A 20,238-nucleotide genomic window follows, 5' to 3' on the forward strand; every position below is an offset into this window, starting at 1 on the left:
TTAAACTCTTTCAATTTAAGAGCACTTTATTTTTCAACAGACGGCAGCCGCGGCATGTATAAACCAGCACCAGGAGTCAGCGATACCAATAAAGACCCCCCCAAACTGCCATCTCAACCAACATGAATGGCAGCGCTTCATGAATCTCCCATTGCTATTTGTCTGTTTTTGGCTCCAACATCAATTGCAGCAGCCTCTGCTGAGGAGGGCGACCATGAAGTCCTGGGCTCTTCTAATTAGAAGGCATTCATCTTTGTGTTAACACATGTGAAGGTATTTTGGGATTATAATTAGGCATGATGACATGATGCCAAATCAACTTTTTTTTTTTTTTAATGCAGATCCAGAACACAGAAGGCTAGGTCACAATGCAAGAACAAAATGAAAGGAGTAAGAGCAAGCGTGGTGCTATTGACAACTAGCTGCATAATTAGGATGATAAATACGCAATACAGAAACACTCGCTCTTTAAAAACAGAAGTTGTGCAACTACAGGGACTTTGGAGGGGGTTAGCATTTGCTACACAGACTCAAAGGGCCAAGGAGACTCAAAGGACATGCGTATATCTAAAAAAAGGCAACTTATTATGTGGCTAGATAAGGCTTTCCAGTCCTATAATGGCCTCAGTTATAAAAGGCATTTATGATGGACTGCTTAATTACAGTCTTCCTGTTTGATAACAAAAACGAGCTTCCTCTGCTTCAATTTTAGTGTCAGGGAGCTAAAAAGGAAGCAGGTAAGAAATGTACAATTTTACTAAAAATAATCAATGACTTGCCATCCATCCCATTGACATTCGTCGAGAGGAGGACACCGCATGCTAATGGGAAACAAGCAATTACAGTCCTTGATTGGCTTCACGTGGGCCGTTACCCGTCTCCAGCGCCGTTCCCTTGTGCGAACGCTGCGTTTCGTCTCCGCCTGCACCCGCACCCGGACGGTCGCGATCCCGGGTCGGTTCCCTTTGGCAACCAGCCGGGCAGACGTGTTCGGCGGATCTACGTTGCCCCATCTGATACGAGAGGTGGGGGTAGGTTGGCTCCCATCACCCTTTGCTGGCTGGACCTGCCTTCATCTTCGGTGGGCACCACCTCCCAGAAGTATCGTTATCCCAAAACTCAATACCTCGGGCTTGGCCAGAGGCCTGTTGGTTTTGGAGATGGCACTCATCTCTCGGCATGGGATAAAAGAGCTGAAAATCTGGCAACGTCGTCATGCAGAAGCAGGACGTCTGTGATGTTTGATTAGATGACTCTTGTTTCAAGGCATTTCTAACAGACCTAAGCTTACTGACCAGAGCTAGCAGGAAATAAAAGGAGGCCACAAAGCACTGATGGGCTCAGAGGGTGCTTTTTTGCCTCCTTTTCCCTGGCCTTCACTTCTAACCAGCAAAGACAGATTGCCAATACGTGCTTGTCACTTCAGATGTGTGCCAGCAGCAATCCACCTCGCTCGCTCCCTTCCCTCCGATATATCCTGCTGCATTGCTCTGTAGCAGAAGGGGAAATTAATTGCTTTTAAGGGAAGAGAACCAATAGATAAAATACAAAACCCTGTTTGCTACGAGGGCCTAAATGCACCAGGCACTGTATAGCTATATAGGAAAGAGAGAGTCCCTGCCTGAAATAACTAGTGCTATGTCTATGGTATCATCACAGAAAAGAAGGATGAAGATCTGACAAGAAATGAAACAACACAAATTAATTAAAGCAGGCAGCAGGTCACTGGATCTATTGGGAGCAGGCTTACAGGGAGGATAAGTCAGCGATTCAACCAGGTGCCTCGAGATCTTTAGAGGGAGGGGAGATAAGCAGACAAGGAGAGGCTCAGGCTCAAGCTGCCCCACATAGTAAAGATCCCAGTGCTCCTCAGTGGGTGCGTCTACATGTGCATTTACACCGGCTTAAATTTAATGCGCAGCAAGTTACTGTGCAGTAAGCAGGAATAGGCCGGCATCTACATGTGCAAGCATTAAAGCGCATTTACACCATGTATGGACTGACTTGGGACTAAAGTTAGACCCAAGTCAGTCCACACACACACACACACACACACACACACACACACACACACACACAGAGTATTACTGCGCAGTAAGGCATCTACATGTGCGTTACTGCGGTCACTTCTCGGCCATAAATTTGATACCTGCATGAAGCACGTATCAAATTTATGCTCAATTCAGCATAAGTTGCCATACTTGCTATGCAGTATGGCTGTGCACATGTAGACGTGCACCCATACTGCACAGTAATTTTGGCTACTGCACAGTAAATGCACATGTGTAGATGTGCCCACTAGTACCGAGTCCTATGTAAAGCCGCACTGACTCTGAGATATGGTTATCGGCTCATATTAGTGGTTCTCAGTGGAGGGCCATGATCCTTGTGCTGGCCACCATTTGAACACCCAACCTGGGCAGAGCCAAGGGACACAGCCCTGTGCTTAAAGGAAAAAACGACAATGCCAAACCAGGCCCTTCAGGGCAACGCCAACAGAAGTCAGCATGGACTCCACTAATGGAAACCGAATCAAATAAATCCACCGCCCGACAAAATGCCATCAGACAATTACTTACTGTAGGAGCATTTAACATGTACATTAGCTGAAGCATCATTCCCAAGAGCTTTCAATTGATCCGGTTTCCAGCAGGGCAGAGAATGAGCAAGAGGAGAAAGCCTCAGGTATCATTTAAGTCTCAGCTGTTCTCAGGAGGAGCAGCGAGAGCGAGCGCAGTTTGGAGCAGGTTGGTCATTTGTTCAGCTGTTTTCTGCGTGGACAACTCGCGATGTCCTGGATGGAGCAGACTAATCTTTATTGAGCGGAGGTCCTGGAGTTTGTTTAATTAACGAGTGAGGCCTTTCCAGGTCTGCCCTCTCTCCCCTCCATACTCTCCTAGACCTAAGTAACATCCCCGACACACTGGAGTTTTCCAATGGCAAACGGTCCCATCCATAGCGCCGAGCCCAACTCCATACCACGTATTACACATATAAAAAAAAAGGCTGTTACAGCCAATGCTAGCAACAGAATAAGACAGCAGCAGAGTAATTAAAGAGAGACTCTGCACATACGGGGGAGTTAGATACATAAAGACGTATTGATTAGCCAAGCAGGTATTAATTATTATAAGGCAGCCACAAATGTGCGTTCCTGTCGAGCGGGAGGTTTCAGAGAGAAGTCTTTCAGCAATGGGAGTGCTTTTGCAGCCAACGGGAAGACACGCCAAGCTCAGGAATAAAGATGGCTAAAACGTGGGGACATCCAGGGAGAGCACGTGCCGTGTTCCCATCTCAGAAAAGTCTCTTTTGGGGAGATCGGAGAGGAGGAAAAGTCAATAGCCAAGACACCGAATGGGAGCTACAACCCGGAGGAGCAAGGCATCAGGGCATCACCTCTTAAAACCTCCTTTGAGATCCCCCTTTTGCTGTTTGCTCCCGTGGCCAAGAGCCAGGCCCTTGCCCCCTGGCACCAGCCCTCTTGGGCAGAGGGAGGACGTCATGCCTTGCACCAGCCTTGAGCTACGGTGCAACGGCCAGCCCTGCCAAAGCAAGTCATTGCTATTTCGGGTCCCACCGTCGGTGTTCAGCTGCTGAAACAATCCTTTTCCAGCATCATCGTCAGCCCCATGTTAGCGGTACCCTGTTTGTGACAGGCGGGCGATGCAGTTGCTAAGCAACCTGCACAGGACAAACTTTATAAGCGTGTTTGTCATCACCGGCGAGGATGCATTTGGCCGGGAGTCGAGATGCTGGTGGGATCAGAGACGTGGCGTCGAGTCCAACCCCCATGCCGTAGCTGAAGCTAATCAAGGAGAAATCGCTTCCAAGAAGTGGCCTCGCTATCCTGAGCAATCAGATAAACAATCAGGCCCGATGTATAAATACAAGACACAAATGGAAAACAGGAAAGGCTTCGTAATCCTGATCAACTCTCGGAAAGAGAGTGCCAATGTCCGCTTGAGCAAGACGGGAGCGATAGCATCGGATGTGAAGAGCTAATTGAAATTATCCCAATGCAGCTAAAATAATTAAGTCAAAGCTTAGTTTTAATGGAAGTTAATTCCCCTTTGGAAGGAACCTTCCCTGAAGCACCCACCGGATCGCTCTCTCCATTGCACTCAGTCCGGACCCAGCAGTTTAACCAAAATAATTACTTTGCGGAGACAAAATGTTGCTGCCCTCTGATGGAAAGTACCCTGCGGTCTCGGGGGACCAGCGCTGCCCGCGCTCACCCCCACGCAGTGCCGTGCAAGACATGGCCAGAGGGAGATTTAAGACAAAGCAGAATTCAGCTCAGCTTTGAATTCATCCCCAGTTAACAACAGAGAAGAAAAAGGTGCCCGGCATCAGACGGGGTTTATCCTGCCAGTGCACCCCCGAGGCATTTCAAAGTGAAAGTCGCTTACTTGCATACATCAGGTATGGATTTTGGTGCGTAGACTTTATGTCAGGAAGACACATGCATATTACTATGACATTTTAAAAACCCACCGGGCTCCTGCCTAAATTGGATTCGACATTTAATATTTATTTTAATGAATGCCCCATCGTTGATCTCCCGGGTGACTCTCAGCATCTCCCGGAGATTTCTATCCAATTCCCAGAGACTCCAGGGCAATCCTGGAGGGTTGGCAACCCTAGAGACAAGTGTCTGTGCCCTGGAAAATGAAAAGAAATTAGCCTTACGCGACAGAAGTGCCAACAGGGAACTCGTAGGAAGCAGCAAGCTCACACACACGTGCAAATCGGTGCAGGGGAACTTCCCTGCCTTTGGGACTAGGGGATTTGTGCAACTGCGATGCACTAACAGCGACCGCCGGTTGCTCTTGCTCCTCTCAGACAGAAACTTCCTTTCCGCCGAGGTCTCCCTCACTTCTCCTCCTCCCGTAAATCTGCTTCACCGCTCCATGCCTCGGGTGCTTGCCTGCGTGTCGCCCAAACGGTGGCAGGCCCCACGTCACCGCACGCCTCCTGCCTGCGCTGCCCTCCCTTTCACCCACCTCCTCTTCCACTTTCCTCCCTTGGAGCGATAGAAAATGAGAGTTGTTGGTTCTAACTTTTCCCAACTTGTCTTTGCAGACCTTGGGGTCAAATCGATCCCTGGTGCGTAAATGATTTCGGGGTAGCCACGGGTCAGGTCCACGCCGGTGTTGCATTAAGATTCGGACCTCGTCCCAGGGCACTGATCCGCCACGTCCCAGGGCACTGGAGCTACAAGGGACCAACTCAAACTTGCCCTCCTATAAGGGCCTCTTGCTAAGGCAGGCATGGGGCTAGTGGCCCACAGACCCTATTAGGTTGGAGAAGAAGAGAACGGCTGCCTGGGATGCCACGGACCGATCCCCGACAAGAGGGTGGGATGTTGTCTGCTGGCCCGAAGCTGCAGGAGCATAGGAGAGAAGAGAGCCGATGCCCCGAAGACGCCACCCCACCACTGACCCCGTAGCACTGGGGTCTGCCGGGTGTGCAAACTAGACCCTTGGGCACACGCACAGCTCTGCTGCACATCAGAGCTCCAGCTTCAGTCTGCTTCGCCGGGGCTCACGGACCTGGGCTCCCCACTTGTTTCGGATGGATCATCGGGCGTTTCATGGATGGATCTCACTGCCTGGCTCTCAACCCATGAAGAGGAGTCTCCAACCAAAGGTCTTCTCTGAAGAAATCCAATCCTGGCAACAGACAAGTCTGCAGCTTCCAAACCTGCATTTCTTGTGCCGCCTTAGTTGAAGACTATCCCATGGACGCCCTCCTGCCACGGGACACCTTTGCACCATCCTGCCCTTTGGGGCGCTGTGTGGAGCAGGAGGTGGCACGCTGCCTCGTTGCTCGTCTGTCCCCTGGGCCCAATATTTCCTCTTCTTATTCCAAGACTAAGTTCGATAGCCATTGAAATAAAAAATCCCCCCACCACACACACACGCACACACACACACACATTTGGCATCGCTGCAGCTTCCCGAGATACATTTACCATTTTAATGCACCTTTGTCACAAGATACAAATGTGCCTATTTATTGGGAAGGCTAATGGCAGCATAACAAGCCAACACTTAACCCAGCTGCGTGACAATTAAAACAGCCGAGTTATATTTCACGGGGCTTGGCCCTTTTGCAGGGAATTAGCTTGCTTGCACGCGTGCCAGGTTCGAAGCTGCAACTACCCCTCCGATGTAAAGATCAGAACAAATCAGGCTTCTCGCATCAAGAACATGAGCCAGGATGGCTTTACAGCGATTAGCACCGTTTTCTCGTTAAGCGCCAATGAAACGTGTCGTCCAGCTGTTACAGCCATCAGAAGACTCCAGGGTTGAGCGGATAAACAAAAGCATTCGTTCGCCGCTTCAATCGTGCTTTCAGACACCTGGGCGAAGAGCGCTGGATCAAGGCAATATTTATTCGCTGTCACCGTGGGTCTCTTCGGGGCTGGGGATAAATGCTTCCCAGGTGGTGCTCGGCTTATTGCTGGGCTCTACAAGTTTTGCTTTAGTTCAACTTTCCTCTGGGGGCTTTGTTCCCTTACCTGCATTGCACACCAGCAGCTTCTCCCAGGGGTATGGAAGTGCAACCCGCCCCAGGAATCAGACCTCTAAAGACTGTAAAATTATAGAAAATGAGGGTTGATGGGACCTCAGGAGTCACATCTAGTCCAACCCCTGCTCCAAGCAGGGCCAGCCCCAACTCCATCATCCCAGCCAAGGCTTTGTCAACCCAGGTCTTCAAAGTCTGCAAGGATGGAGACTGCACTGCCTCTCTGGGGAGCCTCTTCCAGTGCTTCACCACCCTCCTCGTGAGAGTTTTTCTTAATATCTAACCTCAATTTTCCTATTTCAAGTGAAGGATTCTCAGCTTCTCCGACTTCTTCCTACTTCACCAAGGAGCTGGTGGAGCTGGGATCACCTCTCCCTTCTGCTGCGATCCCCAAGTTGCACAGAATTGCCCTGAAAGGTCCCGTAGCGAGAGGAAGTTGTTGCATAGGTTCAGGCCTTTGCGTCTGCAGGTGCAATGCGATGCTCTGCCTAGGGAAGCCGGGAGCTGGAGCACGATACCTCAGTCCCTGTCCGTGTAGAGGCGTCTGCTCCCCTTCCCAGCCTGGCTACCTGCTCAATGCCTGCAAACAAGTGGTGCGGGGAGATGTCTTGTGCTACTTGAAAAGCCATGTCTTAAGGCTGGGGGTTACTGGAAGGATCTGCTTATGCCGCCTTGACCCACTTCTTGGTGGTGTTTTACCATTTTCTTTTGTGCTCTTTCAGTGGACACGCAGAAGGTCTTTCCTCCCCGCCTTAAGGAAGTCTCATTTTATGCACTTAAATCCAATGCCTCCCTTATCCAAGTCCGTGCAATTAGGTGTGTCGCACAACGGCAAGCCTTGCTGCATAACTGACCGACATCTGCAGGTGGCCGGGACTAGACAAAGCTATCTGCAGTCCGCAGGACAAGGCAAGACGGCTCGCAGCGCTCCTGGCAGTGGTAGGTCTTTTATCCTGTTTGGGTCAGGCCCTGCAAAACGAGATTACACGCGTACTTGCCAATACAAAACCTAGATGTTGCAACAACAGCTCTTTCTATTATGTTGGCCCTACCTGCCTGGGGCAACGTAGGTCCGTCTTTCCATTGCAGTTTTGGAATAGTTCAGGACCTGCCAGCGTGTTGCTGGTGATCGTGTCCTGGGGTCACCCTGGCACGGGTGTGAAACTGGGGGTGAAGAGCAGCGTGCAGTGCTCTGCACCAATGGCCCGGTCTCTCCCGACATCCACGTTGCTGCTCACCACAGACCGCCCTGCACAAGACTTGGGGGCAGGTGCTTCTGGGAGTTGTCCCGGAAAGCAAAGAAGGGGACGTGCCTCATTCTTCGATACTCCCCGAGCCGAGGATTTGACCACGTGCCTTTGGATGGAGCCGACGTTTGCAATTGGGGTCCAGTCGGGCGACTAGTTTCAGAGGAATAAAAGGCCTCTGGAAGTGCCACGATATTTCACGGACGTTTGCAAAGAAGTTTGGCCGATACGTTCTGCTTCGACACATATGTATGGAAACGTTGTCCTTTTGCTTCAAAGAAGCATTTTCCATTTCTAAGAACAAAGGTCTGTCTAGATGCCACCCGGGCATTTGGGGTCACAGAGATTTCTAGACGGATGTGGAGAGCAGGTACCCTTCACACGCTCCGTCTCCAGTCGTGCAGGATCATAATCCTCACACTGGGGTTTTGCACGCTCAGATTGCTGCTGTTGCTACTTTATTTCCGATCAGAGATCCATTTAGTTTAAGGCCTGATGTGCAATAAAAGCTTACTCTGCTTGGATAATTTATGAGTCTTCTCATAGCACATGCCGCTGTCACTCCCAGAGAGCTCTTTGCAATTCCCATCTCAAATCAAGGGGCATTTGCTTAATCATTTTATATCTATATGTGTTGATTGAAGCATAGTGATGGGATCATTGTTAATTCGTAGGGGAGGATGTCCCTGCTCAGGGGCCTCATCTACACTAAAAAGGCTAGTGCCGAGTAATGCTCGATTATGCAAGTACTAAACTTAATGCGCAGTAACGAAGGTGCGTTAATGAACGTGTAGACGCATCCAGGGAGGAAGACAACAAGAGCTGACAGCACTCTGGGGTGTGCAAATGCCAGTGTAATGAGTGTGGCATAGACCCTCCCAGGTGGGCTATAATGGGATATGCCAGATCCTTGTCAGACGCTGCCTGCTACCTCGCACCAGCCCTTTATATAAGCATAAACTCCAGGTAGCAGTAAATAGGACATTATGTATTTCCCCCTATGGAAGTCATATGCCTTGTACTGAGAGGCAATGTTTCTTCCAGAATGACTGCTAAATTGACTAGAACACAAATTCCCACTTGGATTAACTCGCTGCAATTTCACATTTTTAAGATCAGCTCTTGCAAGAGCTGGGAGCAAGCTCAGAGCATGTATCCTCCTCCAGGCCATTTCTCCTGTAGTCCTCGCTTGGGGAATAACCCTGCCGAAGCCAGGCTGCATTTTGAGGTGACTGTTCCCAAACCCCCCTGCTTCTGACGTGCGTTGCATTTTGCACCAGGCTATTTTCTGAAAGCTAAATGCAATCCCATGTGGAGAAAAGGTCCCCGCTGGTGCGGGGTTTCCCTTCGTCACTGGAGCACCTGGATCATCCCTTAGTCACAAAACAGAAAATGGCAGCACACCCCCAAACTTGGCCTGGTTTGGGGGGAACAAGCTCCATTTTATTTATTTGTGCATGATGGGGAAAGTGCTTGTTGAGTTAAGGCAAAGTCTTGTGGGGCAATACACAGGGAAAGGAAAGCAGAGCTCACAAAACCAACCCCAGACACTGGAAAGCCCCAGCTCCACGATGCCAGCCCCGCTGTGCATTTCAGTAAGAAACCCACGGAGCGAGCCAGCACGTCCAGATACAGCCAGGTGCTAATTTCCTTTCAAGCGATGCTTAGTCTTTAATGAGTAAAAGTTAGGATCCTGTTTACGGATTCCTGACGGACTCCGCTCTCGTCGCTGGGTTTACTGACAATCAATCTTGTTTGCTGCCACTTCTTTTTTAATCGAGGTCCTGGGAGCCAGCCGCCAGAGTCACCGGATAACTTTCCCGTTTTTTATGGAAGCCATCAGTGTGACATCAGGAATCCAATTTAGATGTGCGAGAGGCATCGTCCAGCTGAGAGACGCTAGGTTTCACCCTCCGACTTCCCACCCAGTTGCTTCGCGGAAATGTCTACATACAAATGCCATGTGAACAAATGCAGGAGACCTCAATACCCCGGTGTACGTGTCCCAGGGGTGTTATATGCATCCAGCACGCAGGAGCTGTAAATGGAGATGCTTGCCTAGCATGCTTGGAGGTTAGGGGATGAACCCCATGGAGGTCTTAAAGACCCGTTCCCTGCCTCATGGGGATGATCAAGGAGGGTATCAAGGTCCTTCAGCAAATCCTTTGGCTGGGAAAGGAGGAGATGGGCAAACAAACAGAAAATTCAGGTGGGAAGGGAGCTCAGGAGGTCATATCTAGTTCAACCCTGCTCCAAGCAGGACCAGCCCCAACTGCATCATCCCAGCCAAACTTTGTCTAGCCGGGCCTTAAACTCCTGCAAGGATGGAGACTCCACCACCTCTCGGGGTAACCCGTTCCAGTGCTTCACCACCCTCCTAGGGAGAGTTTTTCCTAATATCCAACCTCACTTTCCCTTGCTGCAGCCTGAGCCCATTGCTCCTTGTCCTGCCATCTGCCCCCACTGAGAGCAGCCCAGCTCCATCCTCTTTGCAGCCCCCGGCAGGGAGGTGAAGGCTGCTATTCAATCCCCCTCAGTCTTCTCTTCTCCAGACTAAACGAGCCCAGTTCCCTCAGCCTCTCCTCACCAGTTCTGTCCCCCAGCCCCACAACCATTTTCATCACCTTCCACTGGACTCTCTCCAATGTCTCCACATCCTTTCTGTAGTGGGGTCCCACAGCTGGACACCGGGCTCCAGATGTGGCCTCACAAATAGAGGGGAAGAATCACCTCCCTTGACCTGCTGGCAATGCTCCCACTAATGCAGCATCTGCAGCATGTACATTTAATCCAAGGAGCTTCATGCTTTCCTCTGGGTCAGGACAGGACACTTCCAGCTCAAGCACATTTTTCTTTTTCATCCAGGCACCGTGTCATCTCTTTTTCACTAGAGGACTGCATTTGCCAGGTGACTTTGCCCCTAACCTGCATGGTGATTTGCTCCTCGGCCCTGCCTGACTTTCACTTTACAGGCCAACGGTAAGGAAACAGAATTAAAAAAAAAAAAAAAAAAGGGGGAATACATCACGAAATGCCTGAGTCCAAACCAGGTGGTCTCCAAATCAAACAGCTCCTTTTGCCACCCCGAAAAAACTAACGATTTGCATTTCTTTAGAGAATTCTGCCTGACGCACCCAACACATTGTTTGCTCCCTTTTCACGCCAGCTTTGGCAGCTATTTTTGCTGCATTTTAACTGAAGGCAACTTGGTTCTTGAGCTTTGCAAATAGCAGCAATGGGTTATTAGGCTTAAATTTTGACTAAAGAATACAAGAGAAATCTATTCTAAAAAGGGGAACATCCTGACATATGACACTACTTTCTTTGCAGGGGATATTGCTACAGGAAGCTCGTTAGGAAAAAAAGATACATTAGCATATAAACAAGGTGAAACAACTACCTGCAAAAATGTCAAGACCTGAACAAAAGCCCACTCAAGTCAATGCAAGTCTGAAAGCATGAAGGAAGGTACACTTCTAAATTTCGTAGCTTATACTGTATTTCTCCACTCCCACGAGGAGTAGGTTGTAGTTAGATGGGTACCCTGTTTTCATTATATGTTTGCTTGGGGTGGTAAAGTTTTATCTTCTAATGACTGAGCAGTTAAGTCTTGAATGGCAGATGTAATTTTTTTTTTGTTACTGTCATAACATCATTATGTTGTTGCTAGGAATTATAGTTTTTATCTTCCTGTCAACAAAATATGCATGCAAATACACTTAGATTATTTATAGAGCAACATCAAATTAAACTGCTTGTATAATGACTTAAAACTGGTTATCACTATCCTGCATAATATCTCTTTAAACACACCACTTGTAACAAGCTTTCCTAATCAAAGGAGAAAACAAAAACACAATGTCACTAATTTTATGCATGTCATAATGCGCTGCTCTGCTCACCACATTATGGCCTGTGCACCAGGCAGCTCCACGACGATATTTTTACCAATACGCATTCATAAAGTTTCTCTTCCATTTCCAAACAGCTATTCAGAGGGCGTGTGTTATAGCCCCACGTTCAGGTCCTGGATGTCACCTGCCTTTGGAAAGTGGTGGAAAGCAAGCCCTGCCTGTCACACCTCCTTGCACCCCATTGCTGGTTTTCTATGCAGAGGCCCTGACTGTGGTCTGGGGACGGGGATCTTGGATATTCAGATATAGGATTTGGTGTTGTTCATACAATCCCCAGGAGCAATATCCCGTGCCCAGTTAAGTCCACTTAAGGAAGCGCGGGTTGGATGAACAGGCTGCAAGCTGGAGAGAAAACTGACTGCAATGCCGGGCTCAACGGGTAATGCGATCTCCGCCGACAATCCCCATCGCGGGGGACAGAAGTGGGGCCAGGCAGAAGCCCCCAAGTCGGGCAGGTAGAGCTGGAAATACATTTTGTTCCCTCCTACAAGCCTCAAGGCCTTGTGGGCTTACCAGTTCCTCCCGTCTGCTCCCCATCTTCCTCGTCTCTACCCCGTGCTGCCCAGCTTCCCCTGCAGCCCTTGCTCTTCCACGGACAAGTTTGCATTCCCCTGGCTGTTGGCTCTAGCGTGGCCTTGATCCGCAGCCCATGGCAGGACACACGGGCTCTGCCGTCTCCTACGGGGCAGTGCCACGGCGCTCAGGTGAGTGCATTTGCAGGCTGCTCACGAGACAGCACCTGCAGGCAACCCCAGTCTGGGGGAGGAAAGGGAACAGAGGGTCCCTGCTGCCCCCGACTCATGTGCCCTTGCAGAAGAAAACCACAGCACGGCCCTGCGTAGGGGGGCACTGGTTTACCTCAGTGCTTCTTAACCTTTGTAGACTCAATGCACCCCTCATTCGACTCAAGTCGCCGCTTAGAAAACACCAGCTCTTCTTTTTCACTCCTTTTTTCCATCATGCAAAAATTATAAAGTAATTCCCCTGTTGCAAAGAACTTGGGAAAAATCCCATGAATGTTTTTCATGCTGCGGGCTCCTACCTGAAACCTCTGGGTTTAGGCTGTCAATCACGCTTGCACACCTCCCGGCGCTCACGTGGTGCGGCATCCTGCACGACCCTTGGAAGGATCTCCAGGCACCCCCAGGTGCCGCGATGGCCTGGTTTACAGTCATTGCACCAGTTTAACAAGGAGGCAAAGTTGCCCCTGGAGCAATTCTGCCTCTCAGCAGTGCACATGCTGCAGAGTGACAGGGAGTCATTAGCATGCCCAGCGTGACGACCACCATCACTGGGAGCAAGATCCCTGCAGCAGCTGGGCAGAGAACTTACCCCTCGGACATACCCCGGCAGTGCAAACCCGGAGCAAGGGGCAGGCACAGGGATGGGGGGGCAGTCCCAGCAGCCAACATGGCACTGGCTGGATGCCCCACTGGGGACAGGGGCTCTCGCGTACACCTGGCACCCGTTGCATTTGTCCGTGCTGCGTGGGAGCCCTGCCTGCAGCTTGCAGCCGAGTCTGAGCAAGGGACAAGCTCCGCCGAGCCCTGCCCCAGCCCCGCACCGACGTGCAGGCTCCTCGTTCTGGGCTAGGTGAATCTCCACGAGCGGAGCTTATTATTTCCCAGGCAGAGGCTAATAAATTCAATACATTAATGCTCACTTACTTTTTGCAGTCTACATGCATAATGGATTTCTCTCTCCAGGCTAGGTTGCTAATGAGGCACTGACAGTTTAAGAGTCTGTCATAACACCTAGAGAGCTTTTTGGTAGCTATGGTAATTATTATGAAGTTTGTTTCTTTTTGCACGAATGAGCATGATCCCATCATCTTGGAAATGGGGGTTCACTGGCCAGAGTCGCTCCGAAGTCCTATTAGCTCCTCCCCACCTCTGTGCAATAGAGGAGGGCGTTTGGGGGAGCAGAGCGGCAAACTCATAAAGGGACGCAAATGCATTGGCGTGTGGCCCGGAGAACGTGCAAGCAGCTGGAGGCGGCGGCAGGAACAGGGCTCGTCCACTCCGAGCTGTCCCCACGAGACATTCAGTTTTGGTGCGAGTATGTGTGCGGGTGTGCACACATGTGCGTGCATCAAGAGGCACAAGGCAGCTTCCGCGGCCCAGCCGAGGGCAGGTCTGCCCCAGCGCCCAGCCCACTGCAAAGCAGCCGTTCAGGCAAAGCTTTGAGTGGCCTCCTATGACCTCTTCCGTCACCCCAGAAGAGCGGGGGTGGCAATCCCCCTAATGCACGTCCCCAAATTATCCCTGCAGAATAATCACGGAATAGGGGCACCCCCCAGAGCTAGCTGAGGCGTCTCCAGAGCTGCCTTCTGGCACCAGGGCCACAGGAAGGCACTGCATCTCCTTCTGCCAACCTGGTTGAAAGCCTTGGGAGGAAAGCAGATGCTTCAACATCGCTGGTGCACAGCATATTGCTTTCCGCAGGCTGCAGCGAGCTGCAAGCAGACGGGCGACTTCAGGAGACGGTTGTACCTGCTGCTTTGCCAATCTGATCTGAAAGCCTGGCGGAGCCCGCTGCTTCCTGCGCCGAGCCACGAACGCAGGATCGGGAAGAGAAAGTCTGAAGCCACGGGCGCCCTGCCGGACCGCTGGCATGTCGCATCGTCTGTGGGAAACGCCGGCTCTTATTAAGGGGAGGTTGACTTGTGGTTGCAGAACTGATGAGTTTGAGACAGAAAAGAAATGGGGGGTTTCTACCAACTATTCAGCTGCCTTATATAGGTCATTTAATTTGGAAAAAGAGGAGGGGGGGAAAAAAGATGTTTTTTTCCCCAGATTTCCTTCTCTTGGCACCTCTGCAGGGGGCCAGGAGGAAGGATTTGAATATTATAATATGCTTTCTTATTGGATTTTACTTATTCATTAAGATCGTATTGTTTTTATTTGATTGTTGTCATGTGAAAAAAAAAACACAGAAATATTATCATGACAAAGAAAACAAAATGATGGGAAAAAAATATTTCAAGATGGGTTTGGGGGATTTCTGACTATTTCTTTCCTTCCATCTTGCCCTTGAAAGCAGTCCCACTATAGCCATGTCCCCACCACATGTCCCCAGCATCGGCGATGGGGATCAGAGAGGGGAGAAACCGGATAGAGCTTGCAGCGGGAAGACAAGCGGGGAAGCAAGAAAGTCCCGTGCCCCACCACCCAGAGCACCTCCATGTCCTACCCACACAGAGGGGTCCTCCCCCCAAAAAAGAGGTGCCAAAGACTCCATGAAATCCAGCGGGGATTTTGCTGCTGGTTGGTGACTTCATGGGGAAGGTGATAGGAGATGATCTATCACGCCAGAGGTTCACGAGCTCCTTTGCTCTCCTCCGGCAGCTGCGATCCAACCCATGGGATGCATGGACCCAGGGTCCAAGCCGCCAAACAGCAGTATCCGTACCAGACTGCCACACAGTTTGAAGGGGGATTTGAACCCCTAGCCCCAGCGTCGATGAAAGCTGCTTCACTAGCGCTCACAAAGTCAAACCTCCACTTCCAGGATTTGTCTCTATCCAGGGGCATAAAAAGCCGCCTGCAAATTCTGGACCTATTTAAATCTTAAGCAAGTCTCATCCCAGCAAGGCAAGGGGAGGGGGAAAATTGGCAAGACCTAACACAGAGCTCTCCCAAAACACGTGCCAAGGTGTCGGCACAAAAACTTTACAGATGTTCTTGCGAGCTCCGATGACGTGTCAGGTGGGAGGTTTTTCGGCAGTGAGCGATTGTCGTAGGACTTGCAAAGTGTCTTTAAACACCGAATCGCTCCATTGTTACAAGCACTTAAATTAAAAAAAAAACCTAACAGGAACAAATTCTCCCGTTCGGGTTGCAGTGTGGGAGGTGTTGTCGCTTTTATATCAAGCGTTATGCAAATCTGCCTCAGGCTCCAGCCTGGGTTAAAAATCGTTCTCCGGTCTGTTCAAGCGAGAGGAGGTAACTTGGGGGCTACGTTAAACTTCCTCTCCAAACCCGCGAGCTAGGCAGGGTAGGGTGAAAAAGAGAGAGAAGGGCCCCGATTCTGCTCCCAGATGCGAGAGCTGTGCAGCGGCACGGATGCATCGGTGCAAGCAGGAGGAGGCCTGGCTTATGCTGCAAAGTCACACTGGAGATGCTGCGCTGGCGACGGGTGTGAAAACACCACCAATTTCCACCCGCACTCAGCACATCCGCGACACGCCAGCAACATCGGCGGTGGGGACATGGCTATGGTGAGAGGGGAGCGTTTTCCCTGGCCTGCGTGGATCGAGGGCAGAGAGCATCTCTGCCAAGGGGAACGCGTCCGTGGTGCTTGCAAGGGGCTCTCCGGACACAAGCGTCTGAGGCAGGGCTGGCCAAAGCAGCCCACGTGCCCAGGGGCGATGTCGCAGCGGGCAGTGTTAAGCAGTATAGCTTTGGCAAATTATACCTGCCTCTTCGGTCAGCAGGATGTCGACCACCGAGCAATACCCTCCGCTGTCTGGGACGAGCCGTGGGCTGGCACCCACGTGCAGGGGTCCGGGGTGAGCCACCTCCATGCTCCCTCCCATAGCATGCACAGCCCTCCTGCAGGCTCCTTGCAATCACAGACAAGGAGGGTTGAGGGGACCCCAGGGGTCACATCCAGTCCAGCCCCCCTGCTCCAAGCAGGACCAGCCCCAGCTCCATCATCCCAGACGTGATGTGGTCTACCTGGGTCGTCACCACCTGCAAGCCCTCCCTGCCCCGTCTTCATTGCTGCAGCTCACAACTGCTCACTTTTGCAGCAGGGCTTAGGACACAAGTCCACGTCCGTTTGCATTTCCCATCACAGGGGTTTATGAGCAAGCTTGCTTTTCTTTGCTCTCCCCTCCAAGGCTTTCACCTCCAGCTCCACCTCCCTTGAGAAAGACCTGTATTTCTCCAGAGGCCGTGCACCATAAAACGGCCTCTCCAGATAAACACCACAACACGGATTGAAAACGCGCCGTTTCACATCGGGCAGGCCGGCTTCCCTCCAGCAATCGCGCTTCATGAGCCAGAACACAAGTAGGGCAGCACAACGCGTCGGTCCATCGTTAGCCCGGACCGGCACTTCGGTGATGAACAGCCTGCAGACCAGTTACCCGCGACCAAGCCTTCCTCATCAAAGCCCTGCCTGGGAACCTCAGCACCACGTTTTAGGATGGGCCGTATCTCTGCGACATCTCTTCACCCGCCAGAGTCAGCCCCCACATCTCAAGCTTTTTAGGGGGGCGAGAGGAGCCCACGTCCAAACCCTAATGATTCAAAACAACAAACGCAGCATCTTACACGTGCAAATCCAAACCACGCTGCTGCCGGTTTGGGGGCACTGAAGGAGCCCCATCGGCTTGTGCGACTGAGCCCAGGGGCAAGGCACAGACCATAGCCCCATGTTCCTAGTTTAATTAGGATGCTCAGTTTGATTATTGCCGATACACAGAGCAGACCTTTGACCACCCAAGATACAAAGGCGCTTCCCCATGTGAACAGCCATGCTCCCATTTACACTCGGGTGAGCTGGGGGTGCAGGCAGCGAGCTTCCAGCCAGAGCCTGGCTTGTGCAAAAGGGGTGACCTGGGGCTGGAAGGTCTTCCCTGCCAGCTCACCCTGCCTGGGTTTGCTTTGCAGAAGCCTTACACGTTGCCCTTGGCCTTGAGGAGAAGCTGAGAGCATGAAAGAAAGGAGCCAGAGGAAGAGCTCTTTTTTTCCATCCTTACCAGCTTTCCCCTTTGCAGAATCAGCCCCTGCTGGTACGCTTCCCGAGACACCCGTGCGCAGATAGATGCACTGCAAAGACACACACGCACGTGTCTAGTAAGACATATGGATGTGCATAGCAAAGACACACCCCTAGCAGACACATGCACACACAGAGCAGATATGCAGATACATATTTAGCAAAGGCACACACACACATGCATGCACGCATGGCGAAGACCCCCCAAACAACAGGCAAACCAGTTTAGCTTCCTTTGCCAGCTTGAAGCAAGTGCAACACCTACCTCCGTGCCCCTTTCCTGTCTGGCTTCCAGAAATCCCGGCATCTCTGTCCTTTCCAGCAGGGACAAGAGTCCAAATGCAATCAGGGCTCCAGCAAGCCCCTCTTCATTTCCCTTTCCCTCTGGGCCTGGCTTTCTCTCCAAATCCTAAGCCATCTTCCACAGCAGGGTGGGAGCAGGGGGGAGGTAAGAAATCACCCTAGCTCCCTTTCCATGCAACTCCAAACCCTGAGAGCTGGGCTCGTTACCCTCCTCGCAGCCTCACCTGCCTCAGCACTTACTCTTTCATTAGGGAAGAAGGAGCGCTGTTGGGCACGGCTCCCAATGCCATCAGTCCTCAGGATCCACGCTCCCAGGGTGCTGCTGTTCTGGGTGGAAACCTCAGATATGGGAAAAAGAAAGCAAATGGGCCTAGGAACCCACCCTGTGCCAATTGGCGCTAACGACCCTCCCCAGCACCAGCTGCAGCTGGGAGGGACCTGGAGTCATCTCGCAGCCCACGAGCTGCAGCTGGTGCCGTGGCCTGACCCGGGTTGAAATACTACCTCAGGGTGATGCTGGACTAACGCTCACTGCAGTGGCCTGGGGCCAGGTTCGATTGCTGCCTTGGCTGGGAAACCGCAGCTTTTCTGTCAGCCCCTCAGTTTCCTTTCTCGTGAAATGGGTTTAATGATAGCAGGTAGTGCTGACTGGTGAACAGCGCTGGGGAAGGGCAAGGTCTGGCTTTTTCCCACCTGCCCTGCAGCCTGTCACGCTGCCCGGAGAAACCATCGACCCCCCCTGCACACACACACACGCACACACACACACACCCTTCCCAGTGCAAACCTTTCAGCCTCCTGTTCCCCAGGCTGGGAGCAAGCTTCTCATCCCTCCTCCAGCAAGGAGGCTGTGCTATGTCACACTGCATCTCCGGGCTGGAGAGATGCTCTGGTTTGCACCTATAAAAGAAATATTGCAAATCGCTTCCCAGGCCAGCATAGTTGCTGCGTGGCGGGCGGGCGTGCAAGGCAGGGGCCTGCAGAAGCAGGTTCTGGCACAGGGATGTGTTTGTTTTTACTTCTGTTTGGCTTCAACGAGGTGGAGCAGACTATCGGGGCCAGACTTGCTCTGCTGAATAGTCACAGTTTGTTCTGGTTCTTTAAACAGTGAAGCTGGAGCGGCCTTTTTTGCAGCCTTTGAGTGCTGAGACTTTATAAAAGAGTGCAAAGCATCCCACCCCGGTCTGCGTGCCAGGATCAAATCCTGCTCTGCCCCCACGCCACGGTTTCCAGAGGCCTGGAAGGCCGTCAAAGCAGTGCTGCTCCTTGCAGTGATGCCAAGATGCAGAAGAAAACCCAGGCAGGGGTATCCCACCCACCCACCAGTGCCCCCCGTTCCCAGTGGGACGCGGCAGCAGTCTGTGGGTACATGAAGGGTGCATGAGACACTGCCGTGGGCCCCAAAGCAGCAGTGCCTTGGGGAAATAAACCCATCTGCTGCAGAGTACCTCTGTACCAAACCTGCCCAGTCCAGGGTGATATCTCTTTGGGACCTGTGTGACAAGCTCATTGGCTTGTAAGAGTTTCCTCCAAGTTGGGGAGCTTCATTTGTGGCCTGGTTTGGTTTTATTTTCTTCTGTCTGGTTGCAAAGTTCGTCTGACTGTGATGCTTTTCCAGCAGTGATTGTCAGCCAGGGTGCCAGGGCTTTTCAGGGGGAAGGGGAGTGCCACGCAGTATTAGTGGTGAGCTCGTTATCTCATGGACCCAGAGGAGCATGCATCCACCTTCAGCTTAAAATTAAGTTTATTTTCTATTTAAGGGGACTTTCACCATCTTAAATTTCATCCCCAGCCTGAAGAAGGGCGCGTGTGCCCGAAGCTTGCAAAGAAAGATCATTTTTTTTGCAATTTCTTAGTTGCTCTAATAAAAGGTATCATCATCTCTAAACCAGAGTACTAGAGTTTTGCATTCCTGCACAGTATTAGCAGCATTGGATGTGCAAACATTTACACATGAGCCATAAGATAAACCCTGAGATGTCCAGTAGAAACCCAGAGAGTTGAAATGATCCTGTCCTGACTTGGGCTTCCTGAGCTCTTTGCAACAGGAGAATTGCTCTAGTAACTTTTCTGTAGCCAAAAACCAAGTGAGAACCAAAAGCTGGCATTTGCCAAGGAGGACCTTGAGTCTAACAAGGGGTGCATGAAGTTGAAAAAAGCTCAAGCACTACTGCTTTAAAGGGTTGCAGCACCGTAAGGACATCCTCTGATTTCAGTTTAAACGAGATCATGCTCTTTCTTTCCTCCAGTCAAACAAGGGCACGGAGAGGCTAGGAAACGTTTCATAAAGGGTCTCGACACTAGCAGCTTGCAAAGGCGCTGCTCGTCACAGAGACGGATGCTCGCAGGCCCATCGCAATGTCCTGGACCATGTCGGCAATGCGCACCTGGGCAGCGCTCACACTTCTGTGCATTTCTTAATTTCAAGTTAACAACTGTAAAATATAAAATTGCTAAGCGGGATTTTCAGATTGCATCAGGAGCCCAGTTTAGCCCGTCTTTCACTCAGCCTGCTT

General features: G+C 51.2%; 1 long non-coding RNA gene across 2 annotated transcripts in view; it reads right to left on the reverse strand.

The window, feature by feature from the left end:
• LOC106739323 (uncharacterized) overlaps positions 1-18,115 on the reverse strand; it is a 70,098-nt gene extending 51,983 nt beyond the window's left edge. The window contains exon 1 of one of the 2 annotated variants that reach the window (XR_002091883.2): positions 17,963-18,115. This is a non-coding gene — a long non-coding RNA (uncharacterized LOC106739323). Of the gene's footprint in view, positions 1-17,684 lie in introns of both variants that reach the window. The other variant, XR_009464038.1, reaches the window with a different exon arrangement.
• Between the last annotated feature and the right edge of the window lie 2,123 nt (positions 18,116-20,238).

The sequence above is a fragment of the Alligator mississippiensis genome, chromosome 8 (assembly GCF_030867095.1).
Source record: "Alligator mississippiensis isolate rAllMis1 chromosome 8, rAllMis1, whole genome shotgun sequence".
In the NCBI taxonomy this organism is placed as follows: Eukaryota; Metazoa; Chordata; order Crocodylia; family Alligatoridae; genus Alligator; species Alligator mississippiensis.